This window comes from Bos indicus x Bos taurus, chromosome 7 (genome assembly GCF_003369695.1).
Source record: "Bos indicus x Bos taurus breed Angus x Brahman F1 hybrid chromosome 7, Bos_hybrid_MaternalHap_v2.0, whole genome shotgun sequence".
NCBI lineage: Eukaryota > Metazoa > Chordata > Mammalia > Artiodactyla > Bovidae > Bos > Bos indicus x Bos taurus.
In genome coordinates, this window is record NC_040082.1 from 50,538,606 (window position 1) to 50,566,254 (window position 27,649).

The window sequence follows — 27,649 nt, forward strand, 5'->3', positions numbered from 1 at the left end:
GGCGGATTCTTTACCACTGGGTCACCAGGGAAGCCCTATCAATATTATTATTAGGTATTGGGTAATGGTGCTGGTGGTAGTGTGATTAGGAAGTGGTCTTTATACTGGAAGAATTTATAATCTGCCAAGAGAACCAGATAAGTGATACAGAGAATGATGAAGTGCTAAATAGAAGCATGGTCACTGAGATTTTAGGTGGGGTTTGCATTTAGGATGAAGAAATTCATCCCAGCTAGAGAGGTCAGAGAAATCTTTGGTGGAAAAAGCAGGGTAGGGGCTAGGAATGTTTCAGGATATGCTGGGAAATTCCCTCACCTAAAAAATGTATTTTGGATTCTAAGCACCCTCATCTTTACTCTCCTAAGTGGCAATCACATGGGACAAACAAGTTAACTCTGTGGTCCACACTTACCCAGGTGTCTGTGGAACTGATGAATTTCACAAATACTTTACCTTTTCTCCACTCTGCCAAAATGAACTAGAAAGAAAGGAAACACACACACACACACACACACACATCCTGTATCCCAAAAGAGTGTTTGGTGGTAGGATACATGTGCACAAAAGAGAAAAAAAAGATCAGGAAAATTTGTGATGGCTCTTCTAACCTGGGACTCAGATGGGGAGTTTAAAGGCTGAATGTCTCCTACATAACTCTTTGGTTGCAATATGAGGCTCACATCACACAAACTGGGTGTGCCCAGCCACACCAAAGGCTCTCAGGTAGCAAAGCAGCTTCTCATAGAAGAGAAGGGCAGCGAGAAGTTGGGGAGAGGCCAAGGCAATGAGGAAGTCATGCACAGTGGAACAGAGCCCTTGACTTGGTGCCTCAGCCTAGCCTCCTCCTTTGAATGAAAAATCCATTTGGCACATCATGGACTGGATCTTGAGGGTATTATGCTAAGTCAGACAGAGAAGGACAGACACTATCAATTTCACTCATATGTAGAATATATTAAAAAAAAATAAACAAACCAAACCAGACAAGAACAAGCATATAGATACAGAGCACAGAGTACTGGTTACCAGAGAAGAGGGAGGGGCTGGGAAGAGGGCAAAGTGAGTAAATGGTATCAATTGTTTGGTGATGAAAGGATACTAAACTTTTTGTAGTGAGCACGCTGGCATGTATACAGAAATTTAAATATAATATTCTATAAAAATAAAGTTTTAGTTTAAACAATAAAGTTTTATTTAAAAAAAGCCAGCTGGGAGTAGGGCAAAACTTCTGGACTTGGGGTTCAGACCTGGGGTGCAGTCCAACCTTCCCAGTTGTCACAGGTCTCTCTGTCACAGGTTGCAGTGCGGTTAAACAGGAAACCACAGGTAAAAAGACTGATGTAAAATACACCATGTCCCATGTGAAACAAAGACACCATTCCTCAGAGATGGGGAAACTGAGGGACAGAGGGGAAGGTCTTTGCCTGGGACCCAGAGCAGTAAATGAACGGCAGAGCTGAGAGGAAGGTTCCATGTCCTCAGGCCAGAGGGGCAGGTCGCAGGCAGACCAGGGTCACCTGAACAGTCAGGCCCTTTGCTCCAGCCACAGGGGCCAGGCTGGGGCTGATAAACAAAAGACAGACGCATATCCGGTGCACGTTTCAGCAGCCCCAACCTTCGCCACCGCCCAAGCACATAGGTTTGTTGTGAGAAGCCCTGGGGAGGCAAGAGGAAGAGCTTAGGAGAACATGTGGGAAATTGACCCCGCCAAGAGAAATGGAAAACACCTTAGCTGGTGTGAAGGGAGGAGCATGCAGAGACATAATCCATAGCTTCAGTGTTTTTTCATCTGTAGCAGAATGGTGAAGGCGACTTTCTGCAGGGTCAGCCCCAGTCTAAAGCCCAGACGACTTAAGCAAAATGCCTTTGGACTTCTCCGTTAAAATTTTTGCATATAAAGTGACAATGACAAAATCACTGCAATGCAAATATGCTAAATTTCCACAGCTTGGCTTCCAGGTTGGTCTGTGGAAACCAACTTGTGTATACTTTGAGAATAGGAGTGGGGATGGGGAGACTGTAGTCCAATGACAAATTTCCAGACATTTTGAGTCAAGAGGCAAGGATGCAGATGGTTTCCACTTCAATTGGCTGTGGTTTGCCCGGAGAAGCGACTGCCCTAATTGAGTCTTTTGTGGGAAGAGTTATGGGGTGTTTTTAGTCTGAAATGTGGGGCATATGGGAGAGGAAAGGGAGAGCATGAACATTCATTATCACTAGTTGCTGAGGAGTACTAGCTTATATTTTATATGTATATATATAATCTATATCTTATATCCTGTAGCCTTTAAGTTTTCCCTATGAAGACTGTGTTATTGTTCCTAGTTTAGGTACGAGGAATCTGAGATCTGGAGAGGGTTCAGGCTCCTCCAGGGTCACACAGCCAATCACAAAATTGGGATTCAAAGTCATGTCTATTGTCCTTCAAAGACTGTGATAAAATAGTGGGAGCAATATTCTTGCCACTGAAAATGATGCTGTCCTTGAATATACATTCCTTGTTTTCCCCATGGACCTGTCCCATGTCCTAGCTCTAGATATTTTAGGGGAAAGATTCCCCAGCTTTGGAGATGGAACATAGAAATGTGTGCTGCAGCAGTCTCATACTGTCTCAGAACAGTTGGTTGTGTGCATCTCTTTCTCAACTCCACGTTCAGTGATGCCATGGCCATGGTAGGAGTATTTCCCCCATGGAAAGAGGTATACTACAAACCAAGGACTCTCCTCTCACCAAGAGTCAGCTTACTAACACACCACTGGATGTTGTCTCATCTCCATCATCAGCCGAGACACTAAACATTTAAAAACCCATATAGTAATTGTGGCGTTGCTGTGACATTAAAGTACATGAAAAGTGAAATTGTCTCACTGAGCTGGCTTAGACTGGTTTGGTGTTGGTGAGTAAGTGCTCTAAGAGAGAGAACAGAGGCCCAAATTTCTTAAAATAAAATAGGGCTTACTGTGTTTTTACCAAGTTTCCCCATGATTCTGATACCCTTCCCAGTTTGAAAACTTTTGGTCTGAAGACTGGGACTAGGAATCCCTCCCCTGACCTTCCCCACAAGACTGATTATTGGAGCATGAACAAACAAAATCATATTTTTAAAAGGAAGGCATCATATAAGTGCCACTGAGGCACTCCATCTCCTTGGCTATAAAATGTGGGTAAGTCTGCCTTTACCCATTTGTTGTTGAGAAGGTAATTCTGCAGTAATGATCTTATAAGTGGGAAAACTGTGTAACATGTGGCATTATGATGACAAAAATAGAGGATGAACTCTCTTTTGGCTCTACTTTCCTTGAAGTGCTGGGGAACACCCTTCTTTCACCTTCTGCTCCCACATCCTATTTTTGAACCTGGCATATTTTGGCCTAGGGATTAAATGACCACTGGGGCCAGCAAACCTGCACGACTGCCCTGCCTCCAGCATTTCCCGGCACCTCCGCTTCTTGCAGCAGCTGACCTGCCTCCTCCTAGTGGTGACCGCTGGCCTCCAGCCCGGATACCTCCATCTCCTTTCTCAGAGTCAAAGTCTGACACTTAGCTTTTTATGTAGTACCTACTACTTCATCTGAGGAGGTCACTTGGTTTTAACTTTTAAAATATCCCTTTCTCCTTTGTGTTTTGGAGTAAGGCCAACCTGACCCCAGACAGTGACCTCTCTTTATGGGTACAACTGAAAGTCCCAAGCTTGTGGGGCAAGGCCCAATATTCTAGTGTGCACTTGCCATGATTTTGCCAGCTGGTGTTCCTTCTCTGGATCTCTGCTTTGTTACCCAGAAGGCAAACTGTTGGCATTTTGTGTGGGAATGATTTCTGAAAATTGCAGGAAGTTTAGCGTTCCTGGTTCCCAGATACCAAATGCCAGTAGAGTGTCTGCTTCATCACAGTGACAACTTTAAGCACCACACATTTTCAAATGGGCCCATAAGGCTGGTTCTGCTCAGGGACTGTGTCCTGAAGGGCCTTGATTTCTTTATCTGGTAAATGAACAAGAGAGGGTCTTCAGAACCAGAGGGCCTTCACTCTGAAGCTATAAGAACTGCCTGGGGCTGGAAAGAAAGGCTATATCTCTCCCCTGATCTGTCCAAAGCTCTGCTTGGATTTATTTAATCTATAACTTGTTTGGAGAAAACCTATATCTTAAGAACTTCTTTTAAAAAAGCATGAAAACCACTGTACTGGACTCGATGTTCCCAAATGACAGCCAAGGGTCCAATGTACTCTGCATACATGTATTGTTTGGCATGGAATTTTAAGATATTTGGAAGCAACATTGAAAAAAAAAAATCTGGATTTCAGGCTTATTGGGAAAAAAATAAAAATAAAAGCAGAAAAGAAGACAGGGAGATTTGGCAACAATAAGCCCAGATTTCTACAAGGCAACAGTGGGCTGTAGCTGCGCACAGGCTACCCACTGAAGTGGGGCCTGTCCTGTCCCCCATTTCCTTTACTTGCCTGGCCTTGGAGGCGTCGTGGTGTCAACGTTTGTTCTCAACCTGGAATACCTGGAAGAGTTTTCTAAAATTCCAGTACTAAGGCCCTAAGCCAGAGCAATTTAATAACTGTCTCTGAGTGAGGGGTCTAAGTATGAGTCCTTTTAAAACCTCCCCAGGTACTGTCCTGGGGCAGAACCAGCAGACTCTAGAGCATCTCAGGTTTGGAAACCACCTGTGTGTGAGTGCTCAGTCGTTCAGTTGTGTCTGACTCTTTGTGAGCCCATGGACTGTAGCCCACCAGGCTCCTCCATCTGTGGAATTTTCCAGGCAAGAATAATGGAGTAGCTTGCCATTTCCTACTCTTCCTGACCCAGGAATTGAACCTGCATTTCCTGTGTCTCTTGCATTGACAGGCAGATCCTTTACCACTGTACCACCTGGGAAACCCGGAAACCACCTGTAAGAAGTCTAAATTCATGGTGTGTGTGTTGGGGTGGTGGTGTCTGTTCCTGCTCCCTACCTCTCTACTTCTTTTAGGGTCCCCAGCCTCCTTCTCTTCCTCTGGAAACCTTTGATTTCTCCAAGACTCAACTCCATGAATCTTCTTTTTTTTTGGCCCCACCTGACAGTACCTGGTGAAGTTTTAAAATTACTCATATACATAGGCCCCTCGCCCAGAGACAGTTATTAAATTAGTCTGGCTTAGGGCCTTTTTTGGCCCCAGCTTGTGGCATGTGGGACAGAACCTGCACCCCTTGCAGTGGAAGCATGAAGTCTTAACTGCTGCATCAAAAAGGAAGTCTCCCTGTCAATCTTCCTACTTGTTTAGAGATTCTCACTTGGCAGAACATCCACCTGGCCTCTCTGTGGGTGCAGTGCTTTTTGTTGAATTCAGTCAATGCTTTGTTCTTGCCAGGCCCCCAGGGCTCAGAACCTTCTCCTAGGGACCCCACCCCATGCCCAGGGAAACTCTGCAAGCCTCAAACTCACCGGCTCCTGTCAGTCTCTGCCACAGAAGCAAGTCCAGGCTCCTTCCTAACAGTTCTTCTGGACTGACAAATATGGGACCCTCGTCCCTGGACATTCATTTACATAAATTTTTTTAAAAAGCAACTGGTAAAGCAGGGTTCTCAGCCTTAGCATTATTGATATTTTGGTCCAGATAAATCTTTGTTATGGGGGCTGTCTTGTGCTTTGAAACGTGTTTAGCAGCATCCATGACCTCTACCCATTAAATGCCAGAAGGACCTCAATCTGCTGCTCCCCCAATCCAAATTATGAAAACCATAAGTCTTTCCAGGCATTGCAAATGTCCCTTAGAGGCAAAAATCACACCCATTGACTATCACTGCTATAAAGTAATTCAAGGTCTCACTTTCTCTTAAGGCATAGATGACATTTGCTAATATTCCAATTCTTGTGCCATCCATATACCTATACACTCTCCAACCTAGAGCTCCATTTCCTTTTGCAGTAAATAGGTCTCTCTAGTCCCAACCACCTCTAATGTTCCTTTACTACATCAATAAGAGAACATCAATTCACCCAGTTGCTGAAAAGCCTAGACATTTCCTTTGGGTCCTCTGATCTTAGTTTCCATATCCAGGCCATCAGCAAGTCTTAACAGGATCTATGTTTAGACATACTCCAAATCCTTCCACTTCTTTCCATCTCCATTTTTACTAGTTTTGTCTATAAATTTATTTATTTATTTATTTTTGATCTGGGCTGTTTAAATGGCCTCATTTTGCCTTTTACAATACATTCTCCTTCCTGCAGTCAGAGGGGTCTTTAAGAAACAGAAATTGGAGATCAAGTTGCTTACTCGCTTAAGAGCCTTCAGTTCAGTCACTCAGTCGTGTCTGACTCTTTGTGACCCCATGGGACTGTAGCATGCCAGGCTTCTCTGTCCATCACCAGCTCCTGGAGCTTACTCAAACTAATGTCCATCGAGTCGGTGATGCCATTACAAGGGCCTTACAAGGGCCCATGAGACCAACATGGTCCCAGACACTCCTCATATTACTTTTCCCTTATTACCTTCCAGCCATACTGGTCCCCTTTCCGCTCCTTAAAGCCTTCTCCTGAGTCTTTCCTGCCTCAGGGCCTTTGCACACACTATTCCTTCTGCCTACAGCTTTTTTACCTCCTGGTTTCTACAGCTGCTTTCTTCTCAAGTTTCAGATTCTACCTTACTTGCTGCTTCTGCAAAGAGTCACTCCCCCATCCCAAATTATTCAATAGCCATTAAATAAAATGAATGAATCCATGATATATTTTTACTAACTTTCAAACAGTTATTACAAACTGTAATTATCTTGCTTGTGTTTTAGTTTCCTTGTTATCACACCTCCTGCCCCACTAGCATATTTGAGTAAAGATACCTCATCTGTTTTATTGGTTTCTGTACCCTAGGGTCTAGTACAGTGCTTGGCACATAGCACAGGCACAACAAACTTCTGTTAAAGGAACCAGTGAATGGATATCCATAACCTTCAGGTCCCAGACTCCTCAATGCACCCATAGTGAATGATGATGACCGATGCTATTCCAGAACTGACATTTTAAGATGCCCAAACTCTGCACCATTAAAATGTCAATTCACACTGGGCCACTGGGAATTCCATGAGTCACTCAGGGGATTATTACTATCTTAGTGCCTCTGTTACCATAATAGGCCTTCTTTGGTAGAGGGATACTGATTTCTTAAATGTTAGCACCAGAAAGGAACTTACAGAGAATGAAAGCACAATCTCTTCACTTGTCAGTGAGAAATAAACCCTTAAATTTTCATCCACTGACATACATACATCCACAATTGAGATACATTAAATGTTACAGAACATAGGACCATTCTTGCCAAGAGAGTCACACCACCTTTTGCCATTGGTAAAAACTAATGCCTTTCTCTTGAGCCTGATGAGAGTGCTTTGATGCTTAGATAGATGTTCTGGCCATGACCTCTACTTTATGGTTACAAAAAAAGCAGAAAGGAAGGGATCATACTTTATGATTTTCCCCAGAAGCCTTGAGGTTGGCAGAAAGGCTGATCTCAAACAATTTGTGATGGTACTCTCTTATGCCTGATATCAAAGGGAAATTGAGTTATTTAGACAAGTTTACACCCTCTCAACTTAAAATAGATATGGCTTAGTACTCAGCTTTTGTTAACAATCAGCTGAGTACAGAGGAAGAAGCCCATGAAATTGAGTTGTCAAAGATTATTATGAAGGAGATTAAAGACTTAAAAAGAAGAAGGAAAAGTTGAAAGTACAAACTGTTATCTGAGATTAATTTGAAACCCGAAGTTCCAAGGAAGGGAGGATGTGTAAAAAAAGGAGAGCGACTTCTCTTGGGTGCCATGCCTGTCTCTGCCAAGAATTTGTCATGTGACAATGTGCAAGCCCCATCTTTTCTCTGGTCCTGTGTAAAATGAAAATTGTGGAACAAATGATCTTGCAGTAATTTCTAGGGACCTATTTATTTGTCACTTTTTGTTTCAAAACCACAGAGAGATCCCCAAATAGAACTGAGAGCAGGCTCTGATACCCTTTTGGTTATGTGCCAGTTTATTCAAAATCAGTTAGAGATTTCAAAGGCTGATGGACCAGAGTGACAGACTGAAATAGCCAGCAGTAAAAAGCAGAGCTACTTCCTTCTACTTAGGTGGTTAACTAGGCATTATGAAGTTCCCAGTGACACCTGAACACCATCATATTCCCATCGCCCCCATGCAGAGCCTAAAGTCCAAGACACTTGGGATTAAAAAACCAATAATAAAAGTCCTTACGTTTGTACACATGCCTTTTGAAGCTTATAAAGTGCTTTCACAGATTTTATTTCATGTAAGTTTCGTAAACAAATGTGAGAGGAATCATTCTTCTCAAATTGCCCATGAGGAAACAAAGACTGAGAGATGAAGTGACTTGCCCAAGGTCACCTGGGGTGCCTATCAGCCCCTGTTTGCTTTCCACTTCTTTCTGCATATTTCCATGGCTCTGCTCTGCATCACAGGGATCTCCACGCTGAAGGTTCCCCCCGCTGTTGCTTCAAGGAAAATTTGGCTAATGGGAATCTATGACAGAAAACTAGAGGTGAGGAGGGGAGAAGTGGCTGTTTCTCCTCTCTTTCTGCCTCCAGTGTTATCTTTGACAAATGGCTTCATGTACTCTGTGCCTCAAGTTCCTGCCAAATAAGTGCCCTTGCTGCTGGGATCTTATACCACCACATTCTCCTGGGTCTCTCCAAAACCAGGAGCAGCAGCATCTTCCTGCTGTTGTTAATCCCTGATTCCTCAGCATCCCCTGTTTGGCTTTGCAGCTCTTCTATCATCTGTGCATCTGATTCCTTATATTAAATTTCTTATTTGAAAGATCAAGGGTGGTTTCCGTTTCTTGATTGGACCCAGCCTGATTCCTCTGGCTGGGTAATCACTACTATGAGGAGCTGTAGGCATAGCAGAAATAGTTGAGACTGTATATTATACTTGTATGTGTGCACACTTCATCATTAAACGGTGAGAGCCTTTTCATTTGGGAACCGAGTTTATACAGCTTTGGGTCTTAAGGTTCTAGCACAGTGCCTGGCACCCAGCAGGCACCAGTAAATGCTTGTTGACCTAATATATTTGTTTGCTAAAACAAACCCAGCCATTACCTCTATATCTCTATGTATAGGTCCTGTTAGTCTATAAGGTGTACCAGTGAGCCATTCGGCGACACTGTAAAGCCACACAGGAAACTGTGTTATTTGCAATTTCTATGGGATATTTCTGACTTTGAACCACAGTAGTCAATTCAGATGGTAAGATATTAATGAGTTGAAACTTGGAAAAATACATAATTGACCAAAAAAAAAAAAAGTGGATGAAAACTGGATGGAAATCATGGAAAAAACAGGAAAAAAATGTTTTATCTAATTATGTTAGTTTTCATATGCTTATATAGGCAAAGTTTAACAGAGTATAAAAGGGCTGGGATTGGAAGAGTTGCTGTTTGTGTCATCTTTGCCACTAACCTGGGCAAGTCATTTCTCTCTGGCCCTTGGTTTCCTTCTTGGTAAAATGAAAAAATAAGATTAGTTAATCTTATTTAATTAGTTAATCTCTTGCTAAAATATCCAAGAGCTTGTCAGTGGTTGGAGAATCAAGGTCAATTTTATGATCATATGAAACAAGACCTCACCTGGTCTGACCCCAGCTTATCTTCTAGCCTCACTCACCACCAGCCCTCTATGCTGCCTGCTCAGCCAGCTCCTTCCAGCCCTTGACTTTTAATCCTGCATTCTTTATTTGCAATTCTCTTCTCTGTTCTCTTCACCTCACTATGGTGAGAAGACTCAGCTTAGATTTCCCTCCTTTTCTTTGCGGGGATCTGATGTTTCTCCTCTTGATGGGATAAAAAGAATATGATCACTTGTCATGAAGAGGCAACGTGGGCTCCTGGTTAAAAGGTGGACGTAGTGGCCAGATTAAGTGTGTTTGAGCTCTGGGCCTGCAATTTACTAGGTATGTGACATGTGGAAAGCTACATGCTGACTATGCTTTAGTGTTTTCATCTGCAAAGTACTGATCATGACAGTACCCGTATGAAATTTCTCATGTGCAAAGACTAAAGTGATTCCCATTTTCCTGGTTAGGCACAGACTAAATTACCTGGCTGGTGAGTAATAACTAGTGTGGGAGCTGTAAACATGGCAGAAATGGACTAGGACAGTATCTAGACATACGAGTGTGTGCATTTCCTTATTAAGCAGCATGAGTATGTCCACTGTGATCTTAGCTTATGTATAATTTAGACCTCTAGGCTGAAGCATAGTGATTGACATGGCAGGCACTAATGAAAGTTTTCTGAATTTTATCCTGACAAGTATTAAATTAATACATTCTATGCTTGGAAGTGTACATGGTACACAGAGATGCTTGGTGATGCAGCTATTATGAATATTAACCGTCATCTGTGCTCCACAGTGCTCCTACTTTCCTGTATTACAGCAGTTATTACATTGTCTTATCATTCCATTTTTGGGCATGTCCATCCCTTTCATTAAACTGTGAGCTGGTCAAGTGTGAGAGGACTGTTATTGACTGAACTGTGTACTCCTCAAACTCATACACTGAAGTCTAAACACTCTTATCTCAGAATGGGGCTATATTTGGAGGTGAAGCCCTTCATGAGGTAGTTAAGTCAGATTGGACCCTAATCTAATCTGAGTGGTATCCTTCTAAGAAAAAAATTTAGGACACACAGAGAGGCACCAGGGCTGTGGGTACCTAAAGGAAAGGTCATGTGGTAAGGTACAAGGGTTACCTCAGAGGAAGCCAACTCTGCTGGCACTTGATCATGGATGTCCAGTCTCCAAAACTATGAGAAAATGTTTATTTAAAGCACTTAGTCTGTGGTATTTGTTACGGTAGCCTGGGCAAACTAACCCAGAGACTATGTTTTTATTCATTCATTCAATAGATATTTATGGAGCATCTATTACATACCAGGTACTGATCTGTGACATAGGGTATTAGAGTGCTGAGAAAAAAAAGAAAGAAAAAGAGCCTCTGCTCTTAGGAAGCCTAGTAGGGGAGAGGGACAATCAAAAGGTCACATGAGTAGTGTGGTAAGAATGAGGGAGAGCTTGGTGTGCTCTGAGGGTGCATGAGTCTGGATAGAGTGCGGATGGTAAAAGAGGGATGTCTAGTTGCATGCACATTTTATCCTTAGCACGGTTGCTGCAGTGCTACACTTACAGCCAGTCCTCAGTAAATCTTGGTTGGCTTTTATTGAAGGTTCTGATCTCTCAATTCTTCATGCAGAATAATAGGATTTTTTAGCACTCAAGGTAAAAGCCTACAAGCAGATGCTGCCAAGTGTGACTGTTTATAGGGCCCCACAAAGCTGGGGCAGTGGAAGGCCTGAGGGATGAGAAGGAAGAGGAAGTGGTTCTTATCTTAGCCCAGCCACAAGCTGTTGATATGGGACCTGCTACAACGCCCTTCGCTCGTCTAGCTGGAGCAGTTCATCTCTAAGATCCTTCCCAGCTCTCTGTAATCTTTTCTGAAATCTAGTTAATGAAAGACTAATGTCAATACTGAAAAGAGGAAGGAAGGGACAGAGGAAGGCAGGAAAAGGGGAGAGAGAAGTGGAAAGAAGCTCCCCCATTATTTGTTATGGGACCCTGAGTAAGGAGTTGTCCCCAGTTTGAACTTCAGTTTCCTTTCCTTTAAAATGAGGAAGTTTTATCTTCAATATTCCTTTCAATTCATGCAGACTTTATGTCTATAAATTGAATCTTCTGTCCCTGAGTGTCCCTGAGTGTTAATTTCAACAGGAAAAACACCCCTGGGTTGAGTCTGCGTTGAATGTACCCTGATTGTCTCCATTTCTCCATTTACTCCATTCAATTGTGAACACTTACATCGGCTTATCTTTCAAACAGGAAGGGGTAGAAACACAGCTCTTTAGTTTACTAACCACAAATCTTAATAAATAGATTACCAACTAAGTCAATTCCTACAGAAAGAGGTCACAAAAAACAGACAAGACTGAGAGTTGGTCTGTAGATATTTCCTGTTCCTTGCCAACTACTCATGGCAAGGAACAGTTACCACAAGTATCTTAAAGGCCAAGTTCTATCAGAATGGCTTGGGCAGAAAGCAGATCAGTTAGAAAAAATTAAATTATCATTATTCAACAATAGGGAAATGCTTAAATTACTTTTGATACATTCACATGAGATACAAAATAGAGTTAAGTTTAAAAGCAGGATATAAACCACAACTTAGTATAATCTTAAATTTTAAATATATATTATTTATTATATATGTATATATATACACACACATAAAAAACCTATAAAAATAATCTAAAATATTAACAGAAGTAAAATCCAGAAAAGGAAAATATGAGTGATTTTTATTTACTTCTTTATACTGTTCTGCATTTTCAAATTTCCTTCAATATGTTTTCATTTGTTAGTTTATTTATTCAGCAAATATTTCTTATGTATCAACTATGAGCCAATTCTGCTAAAGACAGGAGCAAATATCAGCTCCCCTGCAGCAAACCCTCTAGTGAGTAGACACAGATAATAGAGAAAAATCAGTAAACATGCAAGATGATGCAGATGGTGGTCCATGCTGTGAATGTGTCCAGTCAAGGGGATGGGAAGGAGAATGACTGGAGTCGTACATCAGTCTTGCATGTGTGGTCAGGGAGGGCACCCCTGAGGCAGTGTCTTTAGAGGTGAGACTGACTAGCACAAAGAAGCCTGACAATCTGGGAGAAGAGCATTCTAGTCAGAGGGGACAGCCAGGCAGGTTGCACGGACCAGTCCACACATAGGCCTGGGAAGAAGTTCTGCTTCTATTTTAGCTGCAGTGGGGGCCACAGAGAGCTTTCCCATGGAGGGACAAGGTTGCATGGCCCTCAGAAAGATGACTCTGGCTGCAGAATGATTCCTGGTGACAGAGGCAGAGCAGATGCAGGGAGACCTATTACAAGACACATTTTCTTATAATTTGCCAGTTGTGTGACATTTTACAGTTTCCACTACTGTAAAAATGAGGCAGTAGGGCAAGGTCAGTGATTTCTAAGAGCACTTCCAGTACTTAAAAACTAAAAACATTATTGTTTTCCATACTTTTTCACAAAATGCGTAAGCTTCTTAAACCCAGGGCCCAGGTCTTCCTCCTCTATTTATTCCCAGCACGTTGCCTGTGGAACCTCACAGGACTGAATGAAGGAATACACTGTGGGCTGCATCATTACTTCCCAATGTGAATTTCCACTGTGCTTCCTTGTGGGCTCATCTGCTGAAGCCTTTATCCTGAGAGGAATAGGGAGCCACTGAAGGATTTCTAGCAGAGACTGAGTTCTCTGTGGTAGAAGGTTCATTCAGACAGTGATGAAGTGGGTGTGGAGGGGGCCACAAGCAAGAGAAGCACAGAGACAGAGACACATTGTTTCCTAGAGAATACTTCCTGGCTCTGATGTTCAGACCTGCCAGTGAGAAAGGGAGACCTCATCTCAAAAAACCACCTCCATGGGGGCCCTCACACACAGGGAGATGAGAAAGTGCAGGAGACTCCGCCTATTTATAGTTGGGGGAAATGAGGCACAAAGAGACAAAGTGACTCATGTGCCAAGGATTTCTGACTCCAGGGCCTCCACTCAGCTAATGTGAAAACCAGACTGCGCTTAGCCTGTCATCCAGGGACGGGGAGGACTTTTGCTTGTGCAGAAGAAAAGGGAGCGTCAGGGGGTGGGGCAGGGTGGGGAAGGGGGGAGACAGAGATCCTAGGCAGAAACTGTGACAAATGCTGAAATACCTTCACTTCGACACTCCCATAATCCAAGAAGGGCTAAAATTGGCTGGAGAGCTTGTGTTATGAAACCAGAGCAGGTCAAACAAAAGAAATAAGCAAAACTTGAGTCAGTCAGATGATAATCCTTGTGGACAGCATGCAAATCCAAGCAAAAATAGACCAGAGACATTTTCCCAAGAGACACAAAGCTTGGAGATCCTGGAAACAAACCTCTCACGTGAAAGATGGGGAGGAAGAGGTGGGAAGGAAGGTTAGCATCACACCCTATAGGTGGAGACAAGCTTTGCTGGCAGAGTCAGGCTGGAATTCGAACCCAGCTTTCCCCATTCTGAGGTCAGAGCTCATATCACTGCTTCAAAACTAATTCTAGGTCTAACTTTTTATTTCCCAAATCTACTGACAGGCACAAGAACAGGCAACTCTTAAAGTGATTACAAGGCACCCTGTGTATACTCAGTGTGGCCATGTGCAAACACACATGGGCTTCTGTAACACACACACGCACCCCTTTAGTTTCATTAAGTACTATGGATCAATTAAATATCTGCATTCACTGCCCCAAATCAAAGGCACAGCTAAGGGAACCTAGAAACTATCCTAGTCCAACCCCTTTCTTTATTTTATAGACAAGAACTGGAATCCAGAATGGATGAGTTGCAGTCCTTTAAATCAAGAACCAGGGCAACCTGCCCCTGCATTCAGTGCTCTTTCTTGCCCTGGCCCTAGCACCACAGGCAGGAAAACTGTAATCTTTAATACGAATGCATTACTTTATGTTCTTAAGCATGGATTCTCAAAAGGAAGGTGTCGGAGACAATTTCCAGTGTGTCACTTTGGCTGGGGCCTGAAATCTTGGCACACTGATTAGTGAATTTCTAGAGAAGTCTTTTAACTTACTTGGAAGTTTTTTTACCATAATAGTAACAATCAGTCATCCATTAAATAAACATTTGCTCAACATCCACTGTGTACTGGGCATTCTGCTGGGTCATTTACGCACTTTTAATCTCTTTTAATTTTCATAATGTTATGGTACACGTGTCATCATTTCTGTTGTTTTTTTTCTCCACAGAGGGGAATACCATTTGGAGAGGTTCAGCATTTTGTCCAGGTCATAGACTCAGGAAGGGGCAGAGCTGGGATCTGACTCTCTGTTGTCTTTTATTATGCCGAGTGCCTTAGATATGAAGTGATCTGTACTGGACCATGGACACTATATAGGGCAGTCTCATAGTCCTAGAGTTATGTTGGGCTGGGTGTCTCCAGATCCCATGTTTTTCTGGACTGCCAAGTTTAACTGAGTTCTGTGCTACATCTCAGATTTATAAGGCCCTCCCAGAGGCTCAGAGTAGAGTTCCCAAAAGCCAGGACCCAAGGTAGCTGGGCGAGACTATGAAGATGCCCTGATCTCAGTAAAGGTCACTAACTTGTGAGGACCAGTCTCCTAGAAGGTTTTGGCTCATAGATGTGAAAGGAACAGAGAAAGAGTGACTCCAAGATGGATGGACTCAGAAACAGAAAGGGTATAATATACATCGTGGGACAAAGATTTAAAGACAGATTGCTGTTCTGTGTTTTATGTAAATATGCCTTTCATAGCAGACCCCTGGAGAATTTCCTACATATAATGAGAGTTTCCTCTACTATCCCGGATGGCAGTTTTGTTTCTGCTTTAATGTCTCCAAGAACAGGGAACTCATTACCTTTCAGACGACTCTTATAATTGTTAGAAAGTTCTAGCCCTCAAACTGGGTCAAAAATCTGTTGCCCAAATGTGTTCATGCACTGGGACCAGATTTGCCCTTTGGTTTACAAAGACTGAATCTGCTTCCCTCTTACTCAGCAAGACTTTTGGATATTTGAAGACGATGTTTTTATTTTATACCAGCATTCTCCAAAGTGTGCTGAGCGGAGTAAGTTTGCACAGTGTTAATAGGTGTCCTCTATAAAACAAACATATCAAAACAAACAGACAAAAGCCCATAAATAGCATTCTGTGGGCATGCTAGGTTAAATCAGGTCAACCAGATATGTTTCCTGCAAGGCTGCTCAGAATGTTTACTATGCTGATGCAGAGTATGGATTCCAAAATGGAAATACTGGGCATGCAATATTTCCCAAACTCTTAACCTCCTGATTTTTTTTTTTTAATCTCAAAATCTTTTTTTCCCCTCCTAGTATATACTTTTACTATTTTCCATATATGCTTTTAGAAACACTGGAAAATGCTTCCCTACACAGGTCGAGATTCTTACTATTGTCTCTGAGCTAAAAACCAGTCTCCTTCAACTATTCATTTTGAGACAGGGTGTTGGGTTTCTTTACATTCTTCCCTCTGGTTCTATAACAGGGCCGTCAGTTTAAAATACAGGGTGCCCAGTTAAACTGAATTTCAGATAACTAGTGAATAACTTTTGGTATCAGCATGTTCTGTGCAATATTTGGGACATGCTTATATGAAAAAGAACTCATTGCTTATCTGAAACTGGATGTCCTGTATTTTTATCTGTTGAATCTGGCAAGCCTAGAAAGGCTTCAAATGCTCCCTTGAAAATGTGTGACCGTCAGAACTGGGCACAGTATTTCAGAGGTGGGTCAAGATAGCGACAATTGATAACTTTGTGAGACACCATCAACTCCAATTTTCCCAGAGACATTTTTAAAGAGGTGATAGTAATATTTTTATGCATTATTAGAGGCCAGTCTGAGATTGACAGATAGCAGATAACTTTCTGAATGTACTGGCAAAATTCAGAAGCCAATTTCCCACCCCTTACTCCTGTTCATTAGTATACTTAGGTTTTTCTGGTGTGAGTATACAGAACTTGATCCAAACATCATTTATAATTCCCTTCTCATTGTCTGCCTTCTCCATTAGATTGTAAGAAATGAAAACAACACCGACCATGCCTACCTCAGTCACTGCTGTATCCTTGGTAGTTATCACAGGTTCTGGCATATAGAAGTGTTGAAACGTCTTTTGAATGAATGAATGAACAAATTAGTCACACATTGCTTAGAAAGCTAAGTAAACCAGATAAGCTTATACTCTGTTGTGGAAAAGAGATGGCCAACGGGAGCTTTCCTTGTGGTTAGATTTGTCATTCACTCCAAGCTTGCCCAGATCCATTAAATAGAGTTCACCTGTGCTGAAGGCAATTCTGTTGGAAGATATGTGTGTAAAACAAGAACACTTAATTGCTCTGACTGAAATAATTTCAACCCAACACAAGCCATTTTCAAGAAATTGAAATATTTCCTGGAACCTGCAATTTTTATCAAGGTGTGGAACTTGGCCTTTAAAAGCAGGCGAGGCTGTGGCTCAATGGATGTGGGATTGGGGCAGCAAATCACACTGGGTCTTCCCACAGGAACATCCGGATCCAAGAGAAATTAGGCAGAGTGAACAAGGACAGCCTCAGTGGAGCCCTAAGTTGTCAGGAGGGCATGTATGTAAAGCAGGACATGTGATTCTTTAGCTCTGACATGGTGAAAGTGCTTCTGGTGACTGACACGAGCAACCCAGAAGGCTTGGAGCTTCTGCTCTGAGTCATAGTTGATAGAGCGAGGCCCTGCCTACATCTAGCATGAGCTCACATAAGCTCAGGGCTTGTCAGTGTTGAAAGCATCCTGGGGACTGTCCCTGGAGCTGGTAATCACTTATCTGCAGCTCAGCAGCTGTGGTTTCTGTGCTGGTGAGTGTTAACTCTAAAATTTTAAGTTAAATTCCAGCAAAAAACAGAAAAATACAGCAAGAAGAGCCCTGGGTCCTAGGAGGATACCAGAGTGTGAAAAAACTTGTACTTTTTTCTGCATATGAGAATGAAGACTGAGTATGAAGACCCTGCTATGTCTTAGTGCCATGCCCTTAAGCAAGTTTTGAACCTCAATCTTTTTATCTGTGAAATGGGAACAGCTATGTTGATCTCAGAGTTAAGAGGATTAGATAAAATATCTTATAAAAAAGCCCTTTGTAAACTGCCCAGTGCTAGATAAATATGAGGAATTGCTATCCTGCAGCCCCGTGGGCACAGTGCTGTGGTCTTCAGTCAGTCCTTGATGCATACGGTACTTTACTGCTTGCTGTTGTTCACTTGCTCAGTCATGTCTGACTCTGTGACCCCATGGACTGCAGCATGCCAGGCTTCCTTGTCCTTCACTGTCTCCCAGAATTTGTTCAAACTCATGTCCATTGAGTCAACAATGCCATCCAATCATCTCATCCTCTGTTGCCCTCTTCTCTTCTTGCCCTCAATCTTTGCCAGCATCAGGGTCTTTTCCAGTGAGTCAGTTCTTCACATCAAGTGGCCAAAGTATTGGAGCTTCAGCTTCAGCATCAGTCCTTCCAATGAATATTCAGAGTCGATTTCCTTTAGGATTGACTGGCTTGATCTCCTTGCTGTCCAAGGGACTCTCTGGAGTCTTCTCTAGCACCACAGTTCAAAAGCATCAGTTCTTCAGTGTCAGCCTTCTTTATGGTCCAACTCATACGTTCATACATGACTACTGGAAAAACCATAGCTTGGACTATATGGACCTTTGTTGGCAAAGTAATACTTTGCTTTTGCAGTAGCATAAAAGAACACCTGACTGAAAGAAAAGAAGACTGTTCCTTACATAGACTGAAGCAAATAAAAAGAGCTTCAAATTACATTATATAATTCCTTTTAATTGTGGAGGAAAACATTTTGCAAGCACATATTTGAAAATATAAAATCTCAGTGTGTAAGAGTTTTTAGAATATAAAAAAAAATCACTTGGGAACATCCTTAAGAGTATAGGTGTAAGAGTCTAGTAGTAGTTTAGTTGCCAAATTGTGTCCAACTCTTGGGACCCCATGGACTGTAGTCCTCTAGGTTCCTCTGTCCATGGGATTCTCCAGGCAAGAATACTGGCTCTAGATGAGTCTTTAATTCTGCACGAATGTTTCTATTGATCTCCCTGGAGGCTGTCACTCCCTTTGATCAAGGGCCTTGCTGGCTTGGCTGGTAAACAGGAGCAAAATGTGCATAAATATACTTCTAGTACTTCTAGAAGTTCTTTGGAGTTTTTTGGAGGGGAAAATAATGCAGGGTGTTGTGGCTCATAAATTACTTGCTGTGAGATGGTATACCTGCTTGAGGAAGATTTGTATGTGTAAATATGTATTTACATGCGTTTTCTGTGCCAGGGGCAATGAAGGTCACAGACATCTTGCCTTGAAAAGGCTTTCTTGCGAGGCTTTCTCTTTTTCTTCCTCCATGTCCCATTTCACACAGTGGTTGCTGATGGAACACACTACTTTGAGCCCCATTATGATCGTCTGATTGTGGATCCTTGTGTTTATATCTCAGATTGCTGATTCTATGCAAAGATTACTTCATGCTTAGAGCTGGGCAGAGGCTCCGCTTACAGTTCTGGGAGGGCACAAGGCAATCTTTATGCAACCCGACCTGCCCTTCCTCCCCTCCTGGCCTGGGCCTAGAATAGTGAATTACCCTGTTCTGGAAGAAACCCCACCTTGTCACTGAGTGCCCTGAGCCAAGAAGAGGGGGAGCAGAGCTGGAAGTACAGTCATGAAGCCAGGCCGCAAAGCCCAGAGCTCCAAAGTCAGAGGGCTCAGATCTGATACGCCACTTCCCTTGTCCCTGCACCAGGGGCCGGTTTAGCTAGAACTTGTGGTACCCAGCAAGGAAGGTGTTTCTCTGACTCCTAATGCCCACTGGATTTATATATACCATGCATATAAATACATAGGGGTGTGTTCACAGAGGCAGAGTTTGCAAGTGAATCAGATCAGATCAGATCAGTCGCTCAGTCGTGTCCGACTCTTTGCGACCCCATGAATCGCAGCACGCCAGGCCTCCCTGTCCCTCACCAACTCCCAGAGTTCACTCAGACTCACGACCATCGAGTCAGTGATGCCATCCAGCCATCTCATCCTCTGTCGTCCCCTTCTCCTCTTGTCCCCAATCCCTCCCAGCATCAGAGTCTTTTCCAATGAGTCAACTCTTCGCATGAGGTGGCCAAAGTACTGGAGTTTCAGCTTTAGCATCATTCCTTCCAAAGAAATCCCAGGGCTGATCTTCAGAATGGACTGGTTGGATCTCCTTGCAGTCCAAGGGACTCTCAAGAGTCTTCTCCAACACCACAGTTCAAAAGCATCAATTCTTCAGCGCTCAGCCTTCTTCACAGTCCAACTCTCACATCCATACATGACCACAGGAAAAACCATAGCCTTGACTAGACAAACTTTGTTGGCAAAGTAATGTCTCTGCTTTTGAATATGCTATCTAGGTTGGTCATAACTTTCCTTCCAAGGAGCAAGCGTCTTTTAATTTCATGGCTGCAGTCACCATCTGTAGTGATTTTGGAGCCCAGAAAAATAAAATCTGACACTGTTTCCACTGTTTCCCCATCTATGTCCCATCAAGTGAATACTTACATGTAAATATGCATTTTAGGAAAATGTACAAGTATACATAGGAAACTATGTACATAGGAACCCATATGTGTGCACTTACCTGTATTGAGAATGCTTTTGTGTGGGTAGTCATATCTTCAGAGATACAAATCTGATCTCTCAAAATACAAAATCTGATCTCTGCTGTAAACATATAAGTGGCTTTTAAATGCTTTTAGGATAAATAACTAAATCCTAATGCAGCTTAAAAGGCCCTTTATGTGTAGTCCTGTTACACTCCACCTCTTTGTACATCTTTTCTACATTGACCTTTGCTTAGTCCTTTTTAGGGATGAGGTTTCCTTTCACTACAGGATTTAGTACATGCTTTTCTCCCTGAGTGGAATGTTCTGCCCTCCTCTCCTTTTCTAGAAATTATCTAGACCTCCTTCAGCTCTCAGCTGAAACTGTACTTCTTTGGGGGAATGTTTACTAATCTCTCAGAATTAGACAGATTCCTTCAAAACACTCTGAGTCTCTTCATAGAAACTGTTACAGTTAAAAAATCTGCATGCATTAAAAAAAAATCCCTCAACCACAAACTCCATAAGGGCAAAGATAAACTATTTTTGTTCACTTACTGATCTTCAGCACCTAACAATTCCTGCCACTTGTTAGGACTCAACAGACATGTATTGAATCAGGGGTATATATAAACTTACCCAGGAAGAAGGGCCAGCACAGGAACCTGTGTGTTCTTAGGTAGCAATGGGACCATGATTATGTGACATGACATATTTTCTCATTTGGAGCATGCAAAAGTGTGCTTATGAATCCCTAAGTGTATTTATCTAAGGGAGAATGTTTGGGTTAAGCAGGTCTATGTCCTAGTACCTGTGTGCATATTCCTATGGGAGTATACACAGAATAACAGAGATGTGTCCAGTCATCTAATTGAAAATGCATGTGTATGTATTTGTGCTGATATGGGTGTAGTCCTAGTACCTGTGTGCATATTCCTATGGGAGTATACACAAAAGAACAAAGATGTGTCCATACATCTAAGTGAAGGTGAGTGTGTATGTGTTTGTGCTGATATGGGTGTAGTCCTAATACTTGTGTACACATTCATCTGGGAGTATAAACAGAAGAACAGAGACGTGTCCATACATCTAAGTGAAAATGCATGTGTATGTGTTTGTGCTGATACAGGTGCAGGCATCAGTGTAAAAGTCCATGTGTATTATGTGTATTTATTTGGGTGTGTGCATCCATGGAGGTGTATGTATGTGTATGAATCACCCTCTTCTCTGAAGCTGGGTGGGTTCCTCTTCAGACTGTTAACTAGGATAGGATTTATGTGAATTAGGCAAATTGATTCAGATAGACCTCAGTATGATTTGACTCAATCATAGCAGAGTGTCCAAGAGGAAGGAGCACTGGACAAAGAGTCCATCCCTGCAGCAAGATCCTTTTTTCTTTCTATGCTGCTGTTTCTTGGTCTACATGCCGAGGGTCTGGGACAGTGATGTTATTATGGGGTATAATTATGTTGATGCCATGCTGTCACAAACACATTTTTAATCAAGTGCCTAATTGCTCAATGCACTTTATTATCATTGCTGTCTTTCATAGTAACTTTCTTTTTTCATCATTTATAAATTATTTTCAACTACATTGTTTTATTTGATAACACAGGGAAATTAGGATTCTGTTTATTTGACAGAATGATTACTTTTGTGAATGTATGCAGCTGTATAGAATCAATTTTTACATCTCCACTTTGTGCTCTTGAGCAGGAGGGGTGGGGAGAGGAAGACAGTGTGATCCCTAGGTCCCCAAACTGCAATCTTAGGAGCATCTGCATCACAGTCCTCTGGGGAAATAGTGATAAAATGCAGGTTCCTGGCCCCCAACTACAGTCCTGTCAGAATCTCAGGGATGAGGGTCAGGAATGTGCGTTTTCTCAGCCCAAATCATTCTGGGACTCTGTAAGGTTTGGGACCCACTGCAATAACATAAAATAATGTCAGAAGGCTCACTACCTAAACCGAGACCACCAACTCTTCCACAATTTCATAGAAAGTGGTTTCTAAGGCTGCTCACCACACACTCGAGACTGAACCTCGATTCTCATAGAGAGGAGGCTAGGTGAGCATTTGGATTTATAAAAAGACGCTGTGGGAACTGAAAGAAGAAAGGAAGTCTGAATATTTGTGAGCAGAACACACTTACTGTTGCATACATTCTGTGAGAACTGTGAACCGCTCTTAAACATAACAATAAAAACCTGGCAGCTTGTCAGGGTTGACTGTAGTATCTAGAGACACCCCTATAATTTTTATAAAGAGAAACACCAGGCAGTAGTGGAGAGACAGAATTGTCTAATAATGAAGGAAGCTCCCCAACAGCACTTGTGGCTTCTGGGCACAAGTCCTGAGGCTGCAAAGCCAACACGGTATGATCGAAAGAAAGCAGGGATTACCTAGGAATCCAATTCTGCTTTGCCATGGGTGTTGCTGTTGTGATTTCAAAAACCTGTTTTCTCTTCCTGGAGAAATGAACACATTCAGAAACTCCAGTCTTTTTCTTATGTATGCATGCGTGCTCCGTCACTTCAGTCATGTCTTTGTGACGCCATGGACCATAGCCCACCAAGCTCTGTTCACAGGGGTTTCCCAGCAAGAATACTGGAGTGGGTTGCCATGCCCACTCTAGGTGATCTTCCCAATACAGAGATTGAACCCACTTTGCCTACGTCTCCTGCATTGCAGGTGGATTCTTTACTGCTGAGCTACCAGGGAGCCCCCTTTCCCCCATAGCACCAGAAAAATAATAAGACAAGCCAGGAGAGATGGTCATCTCCTAGCCCCTGTATTACTTTGATACTGAGCCTGCCTCTTGGAATCTAGGGTTTCTTAGCACACTAAGAGGGTATGCATTCTCTCATTACCCATACTTCCCTGATATTCTCTACTGTGGAGACTCTGATGCAGACACACACCTGGGCAGAGAAATGGGAGGGGCACCCCTTTTCCAGATGTCAGGGGCTCCCTGCCTCTAAAGTGATTGGACTCACACAAACCCATGTGCTGTTAGTGAGCGCCACCCTCTGCCTCCTCCCTGGCCCTGGGAGAAGATCACTCAAACCGAGCTTGAATAATGGTGAAAGAGTATGCTGCCAAATTTCAGGCAATCTGGTTTCCTAGTCTACACTTAGCCACTGCTTACCTAGAGGATATAGGCTTGCCCCTTAGTTTCAAGGCTCAGAAATTGATCAAACCTCTCTGAAAAGAATCCCCAGGGAATAAAAACACAAATAAAACACCCATTAAAAATTTCTTCTTAGCATTGTCTCTCTCCTCTCTTACCTGATCCCCTACAGGGGAAAGATCGCCTACCCTAGTGGTAAAACACTGGGCTTTTGTTCAGGATATGTGGGTTTTATTTCAGTGTGGTCTGTAATCTTCAGCAACTTAGTTGACCCCTTCGAGTTTCACTTTCCTAATCCATAAAATGGGGACAAAGATAATAGTACCTGTTTTGTAGGGTTGCTGTGAGTACTAAACAAGATCATGCAGGAGAATCGCCAAGTACAAGGCCTGGCTCCCAGTAAACACACTGTAGTTATTAGCCATCATGATCACAACAGGTGCTCTATGGAATAGAAACCTGCTGTTGCACTTTTCAAATGGTAGGTATTGGTCACTATATAACTTGAATAGACTGATTTTAACACAAGTCAACGGGGTGGGTCAGAGACACTTAACAATGCAGATAAAGCCCTGCCCTGGCAGTTATGGTTAGTTTCCCATGCTCTGAAAGCAGATCAGAGGCCAGGTGCAGAAAGCATGCTTTCAAAGAGACAAGTATAGTACAGAAACATATTTTTCATCCACAAGCAACAAGAGAGGAGGAGTTCTGCTTAATGTACAAAATTATCTGTGTAACCTTATTCCTAAAAATATGGTCCTTGGAAAAATCCATGGGATCATGCTAAAATGAAGATTCTTAGGCTCTAACTCAGATTTCTTGATCCAGATGTTCTGGAAATGATACTTTGTACTCCAAAGTCAAAAAACTGCTAAATACTCTATTGCCAGGCCAGTAGCAATTGTGATATCTAGATCATATTATACATAAAACATATTCAAGGGGGCATCTATTAAAGTATTATCAATGGGCCCACAATTTTATGAATAATCTAATTCTGTTTTTTATTTTAAAATATATTTCAGCCCATTTGTATAGCCATGCTTAGGACAAAGACTGAAAGCATAACATCACATTTAACTGTGTGATGTATCTCTAGGTGATAATGTTATGTGTGATTTATCTCATTTTGTGGGGCTTCGCACGTGGTGCTAGTGGTAAAGAAACCAATGCAGGAGGTATAAGAGACATGGGTGTGATCCCTAGGTTGGGAAGACCCCCTGGAGCAGGAGATGGCAACCCATTCCAGCATTCTTGCCTGGAAAATTCCATGGACAGAGGAGCCTGGTGGGCTATAGTCTATGGGGCTGCAAGGAGTACAACACGACTGAGTGCGTGCACACACACACACGTCTCATTTTGTGTTTTAATAGATTTTTAAAAGTTTCAGAATGAGTTCTATTCCTTTTTTAGCAAGATAAAAATGTACTTTTAAAATAAGAGCCATACAACCAGATGTGTAGCACTGAATACTTCCTGAAATCTTACAGAATTTTGGAGAAAGAAGGAAAGGTGGGACTTAGGTAAACCAAACTCTCTCTGCTAAGAGATGATGAAACAGGTCTAGAGAAAGGAAGTGATCTGCCTGAGGCTGCTCAGTGGTTAGGGGTATACTACATAGTTCCCAGGTCCTCAGAATCTTGGGCCAGAGGGCTTTGAAGTGCTCCCTGTGCTGGCCAGCAACCTGCCTCCCTTCCTTCCTGTCCTGTGAGGGTGACGGAAAGACCACAGGAAGTGCAATGATTCAAAGGGTGGAGAAGGATGTAATAGCCTTTGCAGAGAGGACTTTTCAGCTCTCAGTATTTTCTCTCTGGGAGTTAGTAGGTCATTTGCAAAAGGCATGGGAAGAGCAGCTGATGAAAAGGTCTAATAGTTTGGAAAACTGCTTAACCTTATTGCTCTATTTCTGGATTTCCCCCCATGGCCAAGGACTTTTGAGATCCTGATTTCCCCCGGAGGTTTCCTGGTTAGGAATGCAGTGAAACCTCTGAAGTCCAGAGGAATTGGGGAGAAGGCCGGCTGGAATTAGGGAATGGTCTGAATATTTTTTTAAGAACATTTAGGTCTATTGTTTTCTGGGACAAAGAATCACAGATTTGGAAAGGGTCTTAGTCCAAGCCCTGCTCAGTGTAGGAACTTTTTGTGCTTCATCCCACACAGAGCTTTATTTGCACTTCTCTTGAATGCTTCCAATGAGAGGAGACACTATTCTGATAGAGAAGCTGTTTTACTCTCAGAAAAGTTTTCCTTTCCCTGAACATGAATCTATCTTCCTGAAAGGTTCTACTTGCCTTCTGCTATTCATATAAACCAGATATGCTCCTCTTCCCCAGATGGTCCTTGAATATTTGAAGGCAATGATCATGCACCAAATTGTGCTTCATGGCATTCTCTTCTGCAAGCTGAACACCCCTGGTATATTAAACCATTCTTTTTATGACAAATGCCATCAGCTCTAGTTAGAAACAAACTGCTGTCTTCTAATTAGCCTCTTAATTAATGGCTATATAAATTCAGAGCTGAGCAGAGCTTAGAGACCGCCTGCACAAGCCTCACTATTCTACAGATGAGCAAAGTGAGGTGCACTGAGAAAACAGGAAAACTGCCTTACCCAACTTGAGAGAAACAGACAGGCAAACAGACAGAGGAGAGTCTGAGTTGAGACCTGAAATCTAGTTGCATGAATCCTAGTCCAGGCCTCTTTCACCCCACCCTGCCTCCTATTATTCATAAAACACAAGAATTTCTCAAGTTCTTGAAAGTGGTTGGGAAGTTTGTTCTCTTAGGTATTTCAAAAATTCCTCCTTCAAATTGTATTTGCACTGTGTGAAGTAGGGGTTAGCATAGGGCTGAATTTAATAAAAAGCATCCTTCCAGGTGTGTTAACCCTCATTGCTCTCTGTTGTCAGAAGTTCATCTCCATTGACCTAGAATTCTAGCTCAAAATGGCCAGCACATGCAGAGGGCCACCAAGGCAGGTCATATTTTCCATAACGTCCAGCTACCTGCTCAATGTAGCAGACCTTCCCAACTTTGGAACCAGAAAATGAATTTTCCAGGATGTGAGGCTGTGTTCCTGCTTTACCTTGTGCTTGTTTTAAAGTTTCATATCCTCTTTTCAATCTGGCCTGATTCTCTGACGAGAAGACAAAGCAGAGACTCAGGGAAGCAAACCAGGTACTTCAGTGATTGGTTTCCCATCCCAGTTCCCAACAAACCCTGCAGTCACATGCTTCCAAGGGAACATTCCTCCCTGCCCTAACCCACAGCAATCGCCCTCTTCTCTCAACAAGGTATTGTGTTTCCAGTTCTAACACTTGCTCTGGCGTGGACTATAAACTGGCACATGTTGCTCCCTGGTTTCCGTGTGTTCAGGAATCACACGGACCTGGGTTCCAGTCCTAACCCTGCAACTAGCTGGCTATGTGACTTTGGAAAGTGACTTCACCTTTCTGAAACTCAATTACTTCATTTGTTAGATGAATACAATTTTGCTACCTACCTCATAAGACTGTCAAGGTCACACAATGCCTGCTGCTGCTGCTCCAAGTCACTTCAGTCATGTCCGACCCTGTGCGACCCATAGACGGCAGCCCACCAGGCTCCCCCGTCCCTGGTATTCTCAAGGCAAGAACACTGGACTGGGTTGCCATTTCCTTCTTCAATGCATGAAAGTGAAAAGTGAAAGTCTTAGCGACCCCATGGACTGCAGCCTACCAGGCTCCTCCGACCATGGGATTTTCCAGGCAAGAGTACTGGAGTGGGGTGCCATTGCCTTCTCCGTGCCTAAAAGGTGCCTAAAGTGAAAGAAGTGAAAGTGTTAGTCACTCAGTCCTGTCTGACTCTTTGCAACCCCATGGACTGTAGCCCACCAGGCTCCTTTGTTCATGAAGTTTGCCAGGCAAGAATACTGGAGTTGAGTTGCCATTCCCTTCTCCAGGGGATCTTCCCGACCCAGGGATTGAACCTGGGTCTCCTACATTGCAGGTGGATTCTTTAGCATCTGAGCCACCAGGGAAGCCCCCAAAAGTATCTAATACAGTCCCTAATATTTAGTAAGATTTCATAGAAGATATCTACATAGTATTATTAATAGTATGCTCCAGAATTCAGAGACTAAAACCTATATTTTTCCCCTGCTACATACAGTAGTTGTAAATACCACCTGACTGATACCGGCCTAGGCTTCTTTAGGCAGTAGAAGTGAAACATCAGAAACATTCTCAGCAGCGTGTAAGGACAGTTCCTATTTCCCAGCTCCCTATTCCCCAGATTCCCTCTTCCAATAATGATCT

The 27,649-nt window shown here is 42.7% G+C and overlaps 1 long non-coding RNA gene across 1 annotated transcript; it reads right to left on the bottom strand.

The window, feature by feature from the left end:
* Positions 1-1,168: 1,168 nt before the first annotated feature.
* On the bottom strand, positions 1,169-26,956 carry LOC113895188. The gene is made up of 2 exons (XR_003511788.1): positions 26,857-26,956; positions 1,169-1,656 (listed from the first exon to the last, which is right to left on the bottom strand). It is a non-coding gene; the product is annotated as an uncharacterized LOC113895188 (long non-coding RNA).
* Between the last annotated feature and the right edge of the window lie 693 nt (positions 26,957-27,649).